Below are 12,702 nucleotides of genomic sequence, written 5' to 3' on the forward strand. Positions count from 1 at the left end.
TGGAAGCATTTTTCGCAACTTCTCGATTACAGTACACGATTGCAGAGACGGCATCACTTCGATTTCCACCCAGTTCGACAGGGCACACGCTGCCCTGTTTCGGTTTCCGTAATGCCCACTGCAGCTCACGGATCATACGCTCCGCCCTTCCATTGCTTGCCAGGTGGTACGGAGCTGTATACATGTAGCGTATACCATTTAGGTTCAGGAAAGACTGCATTTATCTACTTGCAAAAGATGTGCCATTATCTGACATGACCAAGTCTGGTAGTCCATATGCTGGAAGCATTTTTCGCAACTTCTCGATTACAGTACACGATTGCAGAGACGGCATCACTTCGATTTCCACCTAGTTCGACAGGGCACACGCTGCCCTGTTTCGGTTTCCGTAATGCCCACTGCAGCTCACGGATCATACGCTCCGCCCTTCCGTTGCTTGCCGGGTGGTACGGAGCTGTATACATGTAGCGTATACCATTTAGGTTCAGGAAACACTGCATTTATCTACCTGCAAAAGATGTGCCATTATCTGACACGACCAAGTCTGGTAGTCCATATGCTGGAAGCATTTTTCGCAACTTCTCGATTACAGTACACGATTGCAGAGACGGCATAACTTCGATTTCCACCCAGTTCGACAGGGCACACGCTGCCCTGTTTCGGTTTCCGTAATGCACACGTCAGCTGACGGATCATACGCTCTGCCCTTCCGTTGCTTGCCGGGTGGTACGGAGCTGTATACATGTAGCGTATACCATTAGGTTCAGGAAAGACTGCATTTATCTACTTGCAAAAGATGTGCCATTATCTGACACGACCAAGTCTGGTAGTCCATATGCTGGAAGCATTTTTCGCAACTTCTCGATTACAGTACACGATTGCAGAGACGGCATCACTTCGATTTCCATTCAGTTCGACAGGGCACACGCTGCCCTGTTTCGGTTTCCGTAATGCACACGTCAGCTCACGGATCATACGCTCTGCCCTTCCGTTGCTTGCCAGGTGGTACGGAACTGTATACATGTAGCGCATACTATTTAGGTTCAGGAAAGACTGCATTTATCTACTTGCAAAAGATGTGCCATTATCTGACACGACTAAGTCTGGTAGTCCATATGCTGGAAGCATTTTTCGCAACTTCTCGATTACAGTACACGATTGCAGAGACGGCATCACTTCGATTTCCACCCAGTTCGACAGGGCACACGCTGCCCTCTTTCGGTTTCCGTACTGCCCACTGCAGCTCACGGATCATACGCTCCGCCCTTCCGTTGCTTGCCGGGTGGTACGGAGCTGTATACATGTAGCGTATACCATTTAGGTTCAGGAAAAAGTGCATTTATCTACTTGCAAAAGATGTGCCATTATCTGACACGACCAAGTCTGGTAGTCCATATGCTGGAAGCATTTTTCGCAACTTCTCGATTACAGTACACGATTGCAGAGACGGCATCATTTCCACCCAGTTCGACAGGGCACACGCTGCCCTGTTTCAGTTTCCGTAATGCACACGGCAGCTCACGGATCATACGCTCTGCCCTTCCGTTGCTTGCCAGGTGGTACAGAGCTGTATACATGTAGCGCATACCATTTAGGTTCAGGAAAGACTGCATTTATCTACTTGCAAAAGATGTGCCATTATCTGACACGACCAAGTCTGGTAGTCCATATGCTGGAAACATTTTTCGCAACTTCTCGATTACAGTACACGATTGCAGAGACGGCATCACTTCGATTTCCACACAGTTCGACAGGGCACACACGCTGCCCTGTTTCGGTTTCCGTAATGCCCACTGCAGCTCACGGATCATACGCTCCGCCCTTCCGTTGCTTGCCGGGTGGTACGGAGCTGTATACATGTAGCGTATACCAATTAGGTTCAGGAAAGACTGCATTTATCTACTTGCAAAAGATTTGCCATTATCTGACACGACCAAGTCTGGTAGTCCATATGCTGGAAGCATTTTTCGCAACTTCTCGATTACAGTACACGATTACAGAGACGGCATCACTTCGATTTCCACCCAGTTCGACAGGGCACACGCTGCCCTGTTTCGGTTTCCGTAATGCCCACTGCAGCTCACGGATCATACGCTCCGCCCTTCCGTTGCTTGCCGGGTGGTACGGAGCTGTATACATGTAGCGTATACCATTTAGGTTCAGGAAAGACTGCATTTATCTACTTGCAAAAGATGTGCCATTTTCTGACAAGACCAAGTCTGGTAGTCCATATGCTGGAAACATTTTTCGCAACTTCTCGATTACAGTACACGATTGCAGAGACGGCATCACTTCGATTTCCACCCAGTTCGACAGGGCACACGCTGCCCTGTTTCGGTTTCCGTAATGCACACGGCAGCTCACGGATCATACGCTCCGCCCTTCCGTTGCTTGCCGGGTGGTACGGAGCTGTGTACATGTAGCGCATACCATTTAGGTTCAGGAAAGAGTGCATTTATCTACTTGCAAAAGATGTGCCATTATCTGACACGACCAAGTCTGGTAGTCCATATGCTGGAAGCATATTTCGCAACTTCTCGATTACAGTACACGATTGCAGAGACGGCGTCACTTCGATTTCCACCCAGTTCGACAGGGCAGACGCTGCCCTGTTGCGGTTTCCGTAATGCACACGTCAGTTCACGGATCATACGCTCTGCCCTTCCGTTGCTTGCCAGGTGGTACGGATCTGTATACATGTAGCGTATACCATTTAGGTTCAGCAAAGACTGCATCTATCTACTTGCAAAAGATGTGCCATTATCTGACACGACCAAGTCTGGAAGACCATATGCTGGAAGCATTTTTCGCAACTTCTCGATTACAGTACACGATTGCAGAGACGGCATCACTTCGATTTCCACCCAGTTCGACAGGGCACACGCTGCCCTGTTTCGGTTTCCGTACTGCACACGGCAGCTCACGGATCATACGCTGCGCCCTTCCGTTGCTTGCCGGGTGGTGCGGAGCTGTATACATGTAACGTATACCATTCTGGTTCAGGAAAGACTGCATTTATCTACTTGCAAAAGATGTGCCATTATCTGACACGACCAAGCCTGGTAGTCCATATGCTGGAAGCATTTTTCGCAACTTCTCGATTACAGTACACGATTGCAGAGACGGCGTCACTTCGATTTCCACCCAGTTCGACAGGGCACATGCTGCCCTGTTTCGGTTTCCATAATGCACACGTCAGCTCACGGATCATACGCTCTGCCCTTCCGTTGCTTGCCAGGTGGTACGGAGCTGTATACATGTAGCGCATACCATTTATGTTCAGGAAAGACTGCATTTATCTACTTGAAAAAGATGTGCCATTATCTGACACGATCAAGTCTGGTAGTCCATATGCTGGAAGCATTTTTCGCAACTTCTCGATTAGAGTACACGATTGCAGAGACGGCATCACTTCGATTTCCACCCAGTTCGACAGGGCACACGCTGCCCTGTTTCGGTTTCCGTAATGCCCACTGCAGCTCACGGATCATACGCTCCGCCCTTCCGTTGCTTGCCGGGTGGTACGGAGCTGTACACATGTAGCGTATACCAATTAGGTTCAGGAAAGACTGCATTTATCTACTTGCAAAAGATGTGCCATTATCTGACACGACCAAGTCTGGTAGTCCATATGCTGGAAGCATTTTTCGCAACTTCTCGATTACAGTACACGATTGCAGAGACGGCATCACTTCGATTTCCACCCAGTTCGACAGGGCACACGCTGCCCTGTTTCGGTTTCCGTAATGCCCACTGCAGCTCACGGATCATACGCTCCGCCCTTCCGTTGCTTGCCGGGTGGTACGGAGCTGTATACATGTAGCGTATACCATTTAGGTTCAGGAAAGACTGCATTTATCTACTTGCAAAATATGTGCCATTATCTGACACGACCAAGTCGGTAGTCCATATGCTGGAAGCATTTTTCGCAAATTCTCGATTACAGTACACGATTGCAGAGACGGCATCACTTCGATTTCCACCCAGTTCGACAGGGCACACGCTGCCCTGTTTCGGTTTCCGTAATGCACACGGCAGCTCACGGATCATACGCTCCGCCCTTCCGTTGCTTGCCGGGTGGTACGGAGCTGTACACATGTAGCGTATACCAATTAGGTTCAGGAAAGACTGCATTTATCTACTTGCAAAAGATGTGCCATTATCTGACACGACCAAGTCTGGTAGTCCATATGCTGGAAGCATTTTTCGCAACTTCTCGATTACAGTACACGATTGCAGAGACGGCATAACTTCGATTTCCACCCAGTTCGACAGGGCACACGCTGCCCTGTTTCGGTTTCCGTAATGCACACGGCAGCTCACGGATCATACGCTCCGCCCTTCCGTTGCTTGCCGGGTGGTACGGAGCTGTATACATGTAGCGTATACCATTTAGGTTCAGGAAAGAGTGCATTTATCTACTAGCAAAATATGTGCCATTATCTGACACGACCAAGTCGGTAGTCCATATGCTGGAAGCATTTTTCGCAAATTCTCGATTACAGTACACGATTGCAGAGACGGCATCACTTCGATTTCCACCCAGTTCGACAGGGCACACGCTGCCCTGTTTCGGTTTCCGTAATGCACACGGCAGCTCACGGATCATACGCTCCGCCCTTCCGTTGCTTGCCAGGTGGTACGGAGCTGTATACATGTAGCGTATACCATTTAGGTTCAGGAAAGAGTGCATTTATCTACTTGCAAAAGATGTGCCTTTATCTGACACGACCAAGTCTGGTAGTCCATATGCTGGAAGCATTTTTCGCAACTTCTCGATTACAGTACACGATTGCAGAGACGGCATCACTTCGATTTCCACCCAGTTCGACAGGGCACACGCTGCCCTGTTTCGGTTTCCGTAATGCCCACTGCAGCTCACGGATCATACGCTTTGCCCTTCCGTTGCTTGCCAGGTGGTACGGAGCTGTATACATGTAGCATATACCATTTAGGTTCAGGAAAGACTGCATTTATCTGCTTGCAAAAGATATGCCGTTATCTGACACGACCAAGTCTGGTAGTCCATATGCTGGGAGCATTTTTCGCAACTTCTCGATTACAGTACACGATTGCAGAGACGGCATCCCTTCGATTTCCAAGCAGTTCGACAGGGCACACGCTGCCCTGTTTCGGTTTCCGTAATGCACACGTCAGCTCACGGATCATACGCTCTGCCCTTCCGTTGCTTGCCAGGTGGTACGGAGCCGTATACATGTAGCGCATACCATTTAGGTTCAGGAAAGACTGCATTTATCTACTTGCAAAAGATGTGCCATTATCTGACACGACCAAGTCTGGTAGTCCATATGCTGGAAGCAGTTTTCGTAACTTCTAGATTACAGTACACGATTGCAGAGACGGCGTCACTTCGATTTCCGCCCAGTTCGACAGGGCACACGCTGCCCTGTTTCGGTTTCCGTAATGCACACGTCAGCTCACGGATCATACGCTCTGCCCTTCCGTTGCTTGCCAGGTGGTACGGAGCTGTATACATGTAGCGTATACCATTTAGGTTCAGGAAAGACTGCATTTATCTACTTGCAAAAGATGTGCCATTATCTGACACGACCAAGTCTGGTAGTCCATATGCTGGAAGCATTTTTCGCAACTTCTCGATTACAGTACACGATTGCAGAGACGGCATCACTTCGATTTCCACCCAGTTCGACAGGGCACACGCTGCCCTGTTTCGGTTTCCGTAATGCACACGGCAGCTCACGGATTATACGCTCCTCCCTTCCGTTGCTTGCCGGGTGGTACGGAGCTGTATACATGCAGCGTATACCATTTAGTTCAGGAAAGAGTGCATTTATCTACTTGCAAAAGATGTGCCATTATCTGACACGATCAAGTCTGGTAGTCCATATGCTGGAAGCATTTTTCGCAACTTCTCGATTACAGTACACGATTGCAGAGACGGCATCACTTCGATTTCCACCCAGTTCAACAGGGCACACGGTGCCCTGTTACGGTTTCCGTAATGCACACGGCAGCTCACGGATCATACACTCCGCCCTTCCGTTGCTTGCCGGATGGTACGGAGCTGTATACATGTAGCGTATACCATTTAGGTTCAGGTAAGACTACATTTATCTACTTGCAAAAGATGTGCCATTATCTGACACGACCAAGTCTGGTAGTCCATATGCTGGAAGCATTTTTCGCAACTTCTCGATTACAGTACATGATTGCAGAGACGGCATCACTTCGATTTTCATGCAGTTCGACAGGGCACACGCTGCCCTGTTTCGGTTTTCGTAATGCACACGGCAGCTCACGGATCATACGCTCCGCCCTTCCGTTGCTTGCCGGGTGGTACGGAGCTGTATACATGTAGCGTATACCATTTAGGTTCAGGAAAGACTGCATTTATCTACTTGCAAAAGATGTGCCATTATCTGACACGACCAAGTCTGGTAGTCCATATGCTGGAAGCATTTTTCGCAACTTCTCGATTACAGTACACGATTGCAGAGACGGCGTCACTTCGATTTCCACCCAGTTCGACAGGGCACATGCTGCCCTGTTTCGGTTTCCGTAATGCACACGTCAGCTCACGGATCATACGCTCTGCCCTTCCGTTGCTTGCCAGGTGGTACGGAGCTGTATACATGTAGCGCATACCATTTAGGTTCAGGAAAGACTGCATTTATCTACTTGCAAAAGATGTGCCATTATCTGACACGACCAAGTCTGGTAGTCCATATGCTGGAAGCATTTTTCGCAACTTCTCGATTACAGTACACGATTGCAGAGACGGCATCACTTCGATTTCCACCCAGTTCGACAGGGCACACACGCTGCCCTGTTTCGGTTTCCGTAATGCCCACTGCAGCTCACGGATCATACGCTCCGCCCTTCCGTTGCTTGCCGGGTGGTACGGAGCTGTATACATGTAGCGTATACCAATTAGGTTCAGGAAAGACTGCATTTATCTACTTGCAAAAGATGTGCCATTATCTGACACGACCAAGTCTGGTAGTCCATATGCTGGAAGCATTTTTCGCAACTTCTCGATTACAGTACACGATTGCAGAGACGGCATCACTTCGATTTCCACCCAGTTCGACAGGGCACACGCTGCCCTGTTTCGGTTTCCGTAATGCCCACTGCAGCTCACGGATCATACGCTCCGCCCTTCCGTTGCTTGCCGGGTGGTACGGAGCTGTATACATGTAGCGTATACCATTTAGGTTCAGGAAAGACTGCATTTATCTACTTGCAAAAGATGTGCCATTTTCTGACAAGACCAAGTCCGGTAGTCCATATGCTGGAAACATTTTTCGCAACTTCTCGATTACAGTACACGATTGCAGAGACGGCATCACTTCGATTTCCACCCAGTTCGACAGGGCACACGCTGCCCTGTTTCGGTTTCCGTAATGCACACGGCAGCTCACGGATCATACGCTCCGCCCTTCCGTTGCTTGCCGGGTGGTACGGAGCTGTGTACATGTAGCGCATACCATTTAGGTTCAGGAAAGAGTGCATTTATCTACTTGCAAAAGATGTGCCATTATCTGACACGACCAAGTCTGGTAGTCCATATGCTGGAAGCATATTTCGAACTTCTCGATTACAGTACACGATTGCAGAGACGGCGTCACTTCGATTTCCACCCAGTTCGACAGGGCAGACGCTGCCCTGTTTCGGTTTCCGTAATGCACACGTCAGTTCACGGATCATACGCTCTGCCCTTCCGTTGCTTGACAGGTGGTACGGATCTGTATACATGTAGCGTATACCATTTAGGTTCAGCAAAGACTGCATCTATCTACTTGCAAAAGATGTGCCATTATCTGACACGACCAAGTCTGGAAGACCATATGCTGGAAGCATTTTTCGCAACTTCTCGATTACAGTACACGATTGCAGAGACGGCATCACTTCGATTTCCACCCAGTTCGACAGGGCACACGCTGCCCTGTTTCGGTTTCCGTACTGCACACGGCAGCTCACGGATCATACGCTCCGCCCTTCCGTTGCTTGCCGGGTGGTACGGAGCTGTATACATGTAGCGTATACCATTCTGGTTCAGGAAAGACTGCATTTATCTACTTGCAAAAGATGTGCCATTATCTGACACGACCAAGCCTGGTAGTCCATATGCTGGAAGCATTTTTCGCAACTTCTCGATTACAGTACACGATTGCAGAGACGGCGTCACTTCGATTTCCACCCAGTTCGACAGGGCACATGCTGCCCTGTTTCGGTTTCCATAATGCACACGTCAGCTCACGGATATTACGCTCTGCCCTTCCGTTGCTTGCCAGGTGGTACGGAGCTGTATACATGTAGCGCATACCATTTAGGTTCAGGAAAGACTGCATTTATCTACTTGCAAAAGATGTGCCATTATCTGACACGATCAAGTCTGGTAGTCCATATGCTGGAAGCATTTTTCGCAACTTCTCGATTAGAGTACACGATTGCAGAGACGGCATCACTTCGATTTCCACCCAGTTCGACAGGGCACACGCTGCCCTGTTTCGGTTTCCGTAATGCCCACTGCAGCTCACGGATCATACGCTCCGCCCTTCCGTTGCTTGCCGGGTGGTACGGAGCTGTACACATGTAGCGTATACCAATTAGGTTCAGGAAAGACTGCATTTATCTACTTGCAAAAGATGTGCCATTATCTGACACGACCAAGTCTGGTAGTCCATATGCTGGAAGCATTTTTCGCAACTTCTCGATTACAGTACACGATTGCAGAGACGGCATCACTTCGATTTCCACCCAGTTCGACAGGGCACACGCTGCCCTGTTTCGGTTTCCGTAATGCACACGGCAGTTCACGGATCATACGCTCCGCCCTTCCGTTGCTTGCCGGGTGGTACGGAGCTGTATACATGTAGCGTATACCATTTAGGTTCAGGAAAGAGTGCATTTATCTACTTGCAAAATATGTGCCATTATCTGACACGACCAAGTCGGTAGTCCATATGCTGGAAGCATTTTTCGCAAATTCTCGATTACAGTACACGATTGCAGAGACGGCATCACTTCGATTTCCACCCAGTTCGACAGGGCACACGCTGCCCTGTTTCGGTTTCCGTAATGCACACGGCAGCTCACGGATCATACGCTCCGCCCTTCCGTTGCTTGCCAGGTGGTACGGAGCTGTATACATGTAGCGTATACCATTTAGGTTCAGGAAAGAGCGCATTTATCTACTTGCAAAAGATGTGCCTTTATCTGACACGACCAAGTCTGGTAGTCCATATGCTGGAAGCATTTTTCGCAACTTCTCGATTACAGTACACGATTGCAGAGACGGCATCACTTCGATTTCCACCCAGTTCGACAGGGCACACGCTGCCCTGTTTCGGTTTCCGTAATGCCCACTGCAGCTCACGGATCATACGCTCCGCCCTTCCGTTGGTTGCCGGGTGGTACGGAGCTGTATACATGTAGCGTATACCATTTAGGTTCAGGAAAGAGTGCATTTATCTACTTGCAAAATATGTGCCATTATCTGACACGACCAAGTCGGTAGTCCATATGCTGGAAGCATTTTTCGCAAATTCTCGATTACAGTACACGATTGCAGAGACGGCATCACTTCGATTTCCACCCAGTTTGACAGGGCACACGCTGCCCTGTTTCGGTTTCCGTAATGCACACGGCAGCTCACGGATCATACGCTCCGCCCTTCCGTTGCTTGCCAGGTGGTACGGAGCTGTATACATGTAGCGTATACCATTTAGGTTCAGGAAAGAGTGCATTTATCTACTTGCAAAAGATATGCCTTTATCTGACACGACCAAGTCTGGTAGTCCATATGCTGGAAGCATTTTTGGCAACTTCTCGATTACAGTACACGATTGCAGAGACGGCATCCCTTCGATTTCCAAGCAGTTCGACAGGGCACACGCTGCCCTGTTTCGGTTTCCGTAATGCACACGTCAGCTCACGGATCATACGCTCTGCCCTTCCGTTGCTTGCCAGGTGGTACGGAGCCGTATACATGTAGCGCATACCATTTAGGTTCAGGAAAGACTGCATTTATCTACTTGCAAAAGATGTGCCATTATCTGACACGACCAAGTCTGGTAGTCCATATGCTGGAAGCAGTTTTCGTAACTTCTAGATTACAGTACACGATTGCAGAGACGGCGTCACTTCGATTTCCGCCCAGTTCGACAGGGCACACGCTGCCCTGTTTCGGTTTCCGTAATGCACACGTCAGCTCACGGATCATACGCTCTGCCCTTCCGTTGCTTGCCAGGTGGTACGGAGCTGTATACATGTAGCGTATACCATTTAGGTTCAGGAAAGACTGCATTTATCTACTTGCAAAAGATGTGCCATTATCTGACATGACCAAGTCTGGTAGTCCATATGCTGGAAGCATTTTTCGCAACTTCTCGATTACAGTACACGATTGCAGAGACGGCATCACTTCGATTTCCACCCAGTTCGACAGGGCACACGCTGCCCTGTTTCGGTTTCCGTAATGCACACGGCAGCTCACGGATTATACGCTCCTCCCTTCCGTTGCTTGCCGGGTGGTACGGAGCTGTATACATGCAGCGTATACCATTTAGGTTCAGGAAAGAGTGCATTTATCTACTTGCAAAAGATGTGCCCTTATCTGACACGATCAAGTCTGGTAGTCCATATGCTGGAAGCATTTTTCGCAACTTCTCGATTACAGTACACGATTGCAGAGACGGCATCACTTCGATTTCCACCCAGTTCAACAGGGCACACGGTGCCCTGTTACGGTTTCCGTAATGCACACGGCAGCTCACGGATCATACGCTCCGCCCTTCCGTTGCTTGCCGGATGGTACGGAGCTGTATACATGTAGCGTATACCATTTAGGTTCAGGTAAGACTACATTTATCTACTTGCAAAAGATGTGCCATTATCTGACACGACCAAGTCTGGTAGTCCATATGCTGGAAGCATTTTTCGCAACTTCTCGATTACAGTACATGATTGCAGAGACGGCATCACTTCGATTTTCATGCAGTTCGACAGGGCACACGCTGCCCTGTTTCGGTTTTCGTAATGCACACGGCAGCTCACGGATCATACGCTCCGCCCTTCCGTTGCTTGCCGGGTGGTACGGAGCTGTATACATGTAGCGTATACCATTTAGGTTCAGGAAAGACTGCATTTATCTACTTGCAAAAGATGTGCCATTATCTGACACGACCATGTCTGGTAGTCCATATGCTGGAAGCATTTTTCGCAACTTCTCGATTACAGTACACGATTGCAGAGACGGCGTCACTTCGATTTCCACCCAGTTCGACAGGGCACATGCTGCCCTGTTTCGGTTTCCGTAATGCACACGTCAGCTCACGGATCATACGCTCTGCCCTTCCGTTGCTTGCCAGGTGGTACGGAGCTGTATACATGTAGCGCATACCATTTAGGTTCAGGAAAGACTGCATTTATCTACTTGCAAAAGATGTGCCATTATCTGACACGACCAAGTCTGGTAGTCCATATGCTGGAAGCATTTTTCGCAACTTCTCGATTACAGTACACGATTGCAGAGACGGCATCACTTCGATTTCCACCCAGTTCGACAGGGCACACACGCTGCCCTGTTTCGGTTTCCGTAATGCCCACTGCAGCTCACGGATCATACGCTCCGCCCTTCCGTTGCTTGCCGGGTGGTACGGAGCTGTATACATGTAGCGTATACCAATTAGGTTCAGGAAAGACTGCATTTATCTACTTGCAAAAGATGTGCCATTATCTGACACGACCAAGTCTGGTAGTCCATATGCTGGAAGCATTTTTCGCAACTTCTCGATTACAGTACACGATTGCAGAGACGGCATCACTTCGATTTCCACCCAGTTCGACAGGGCACACGCTGCCCTGTTTCGGTTTCCGTAATGCCCACTGCAGCTCACGGATCATACGCTCCGCCCTTCCGTTGCTTGCCGGGTGGTACGGAGCTGTATACATGTAGCGTATACCATTTAGGTTCAGGAAAGACTGCATTTATCTACTTGCAAAAGATGTGCCATTTTCTGACAAGACCAAGTCCGGTAGTCCATATGCTGGAAACATTTTTCGCAACTTCTGGATTACAGTACACGATTGCAGAGACGGCATCACTTCGATTTCCACCCAGTTCGACAGGGCACACGCTGCCCTGTTTCGGTTTCCGTAATGCACACGGCAGCTCACGGATCATACGCTCCGCCCTTCCGTTGCTTGCCGGGTGGTACGGAGCTGTGTACATGTAGCGCATACCATTTAGGTTCAGGAAAGAGTGCATTTATCTACTTGCAAAAGATGTGCCATTATCTGACACGACCAAGTCTGGTAGTCCATATGCTGGAAGCATATTTCGAACTTCTCGATTACAGTACACGATTGCAGAGACGGCGTCACTTCGATTTCCACCCAGTTCGACAGGGCAGACGCTGCCCAGTTTCGGTTTCCGTAATGCACACGTCAGTTCACGGATCATACGCTCTGCCCTTCCGTTGCTTGACAGGTGGTACGGATCTGTATACATGTAGCGTATACCATTTAGGTTCAGCAAAGACTGCATCTATCTACTTGCAAAAGATGTGCCATTATCTGACACGACCAAGTCTGGAAGACCATATGCTGGAAGCATTTTTCGCAACTTCTCGATTACAGTACACGATTGCAGAGACGGCATCACTTCGATTTCCACCCAGTTCGACAGGGCACACGCTGCCCTGTTTCGGTTTCCGT

This window comes from Amblyomma maculatum, unplaced genomic scaffold (genome assembly GCF_055883805.1).
Source record: "Amblyomma maculatum isolate TAMU_Amacu unplaced genomic scaffold, ASM5588380v1 scaffold_27, whole genome shotgun sequence".
NCBI lineage: Eukaryota > Metazoa > Arthropoda > Arachnida > Ixodida > Ixodidae > Amblyomma > Amblyomma maculatum.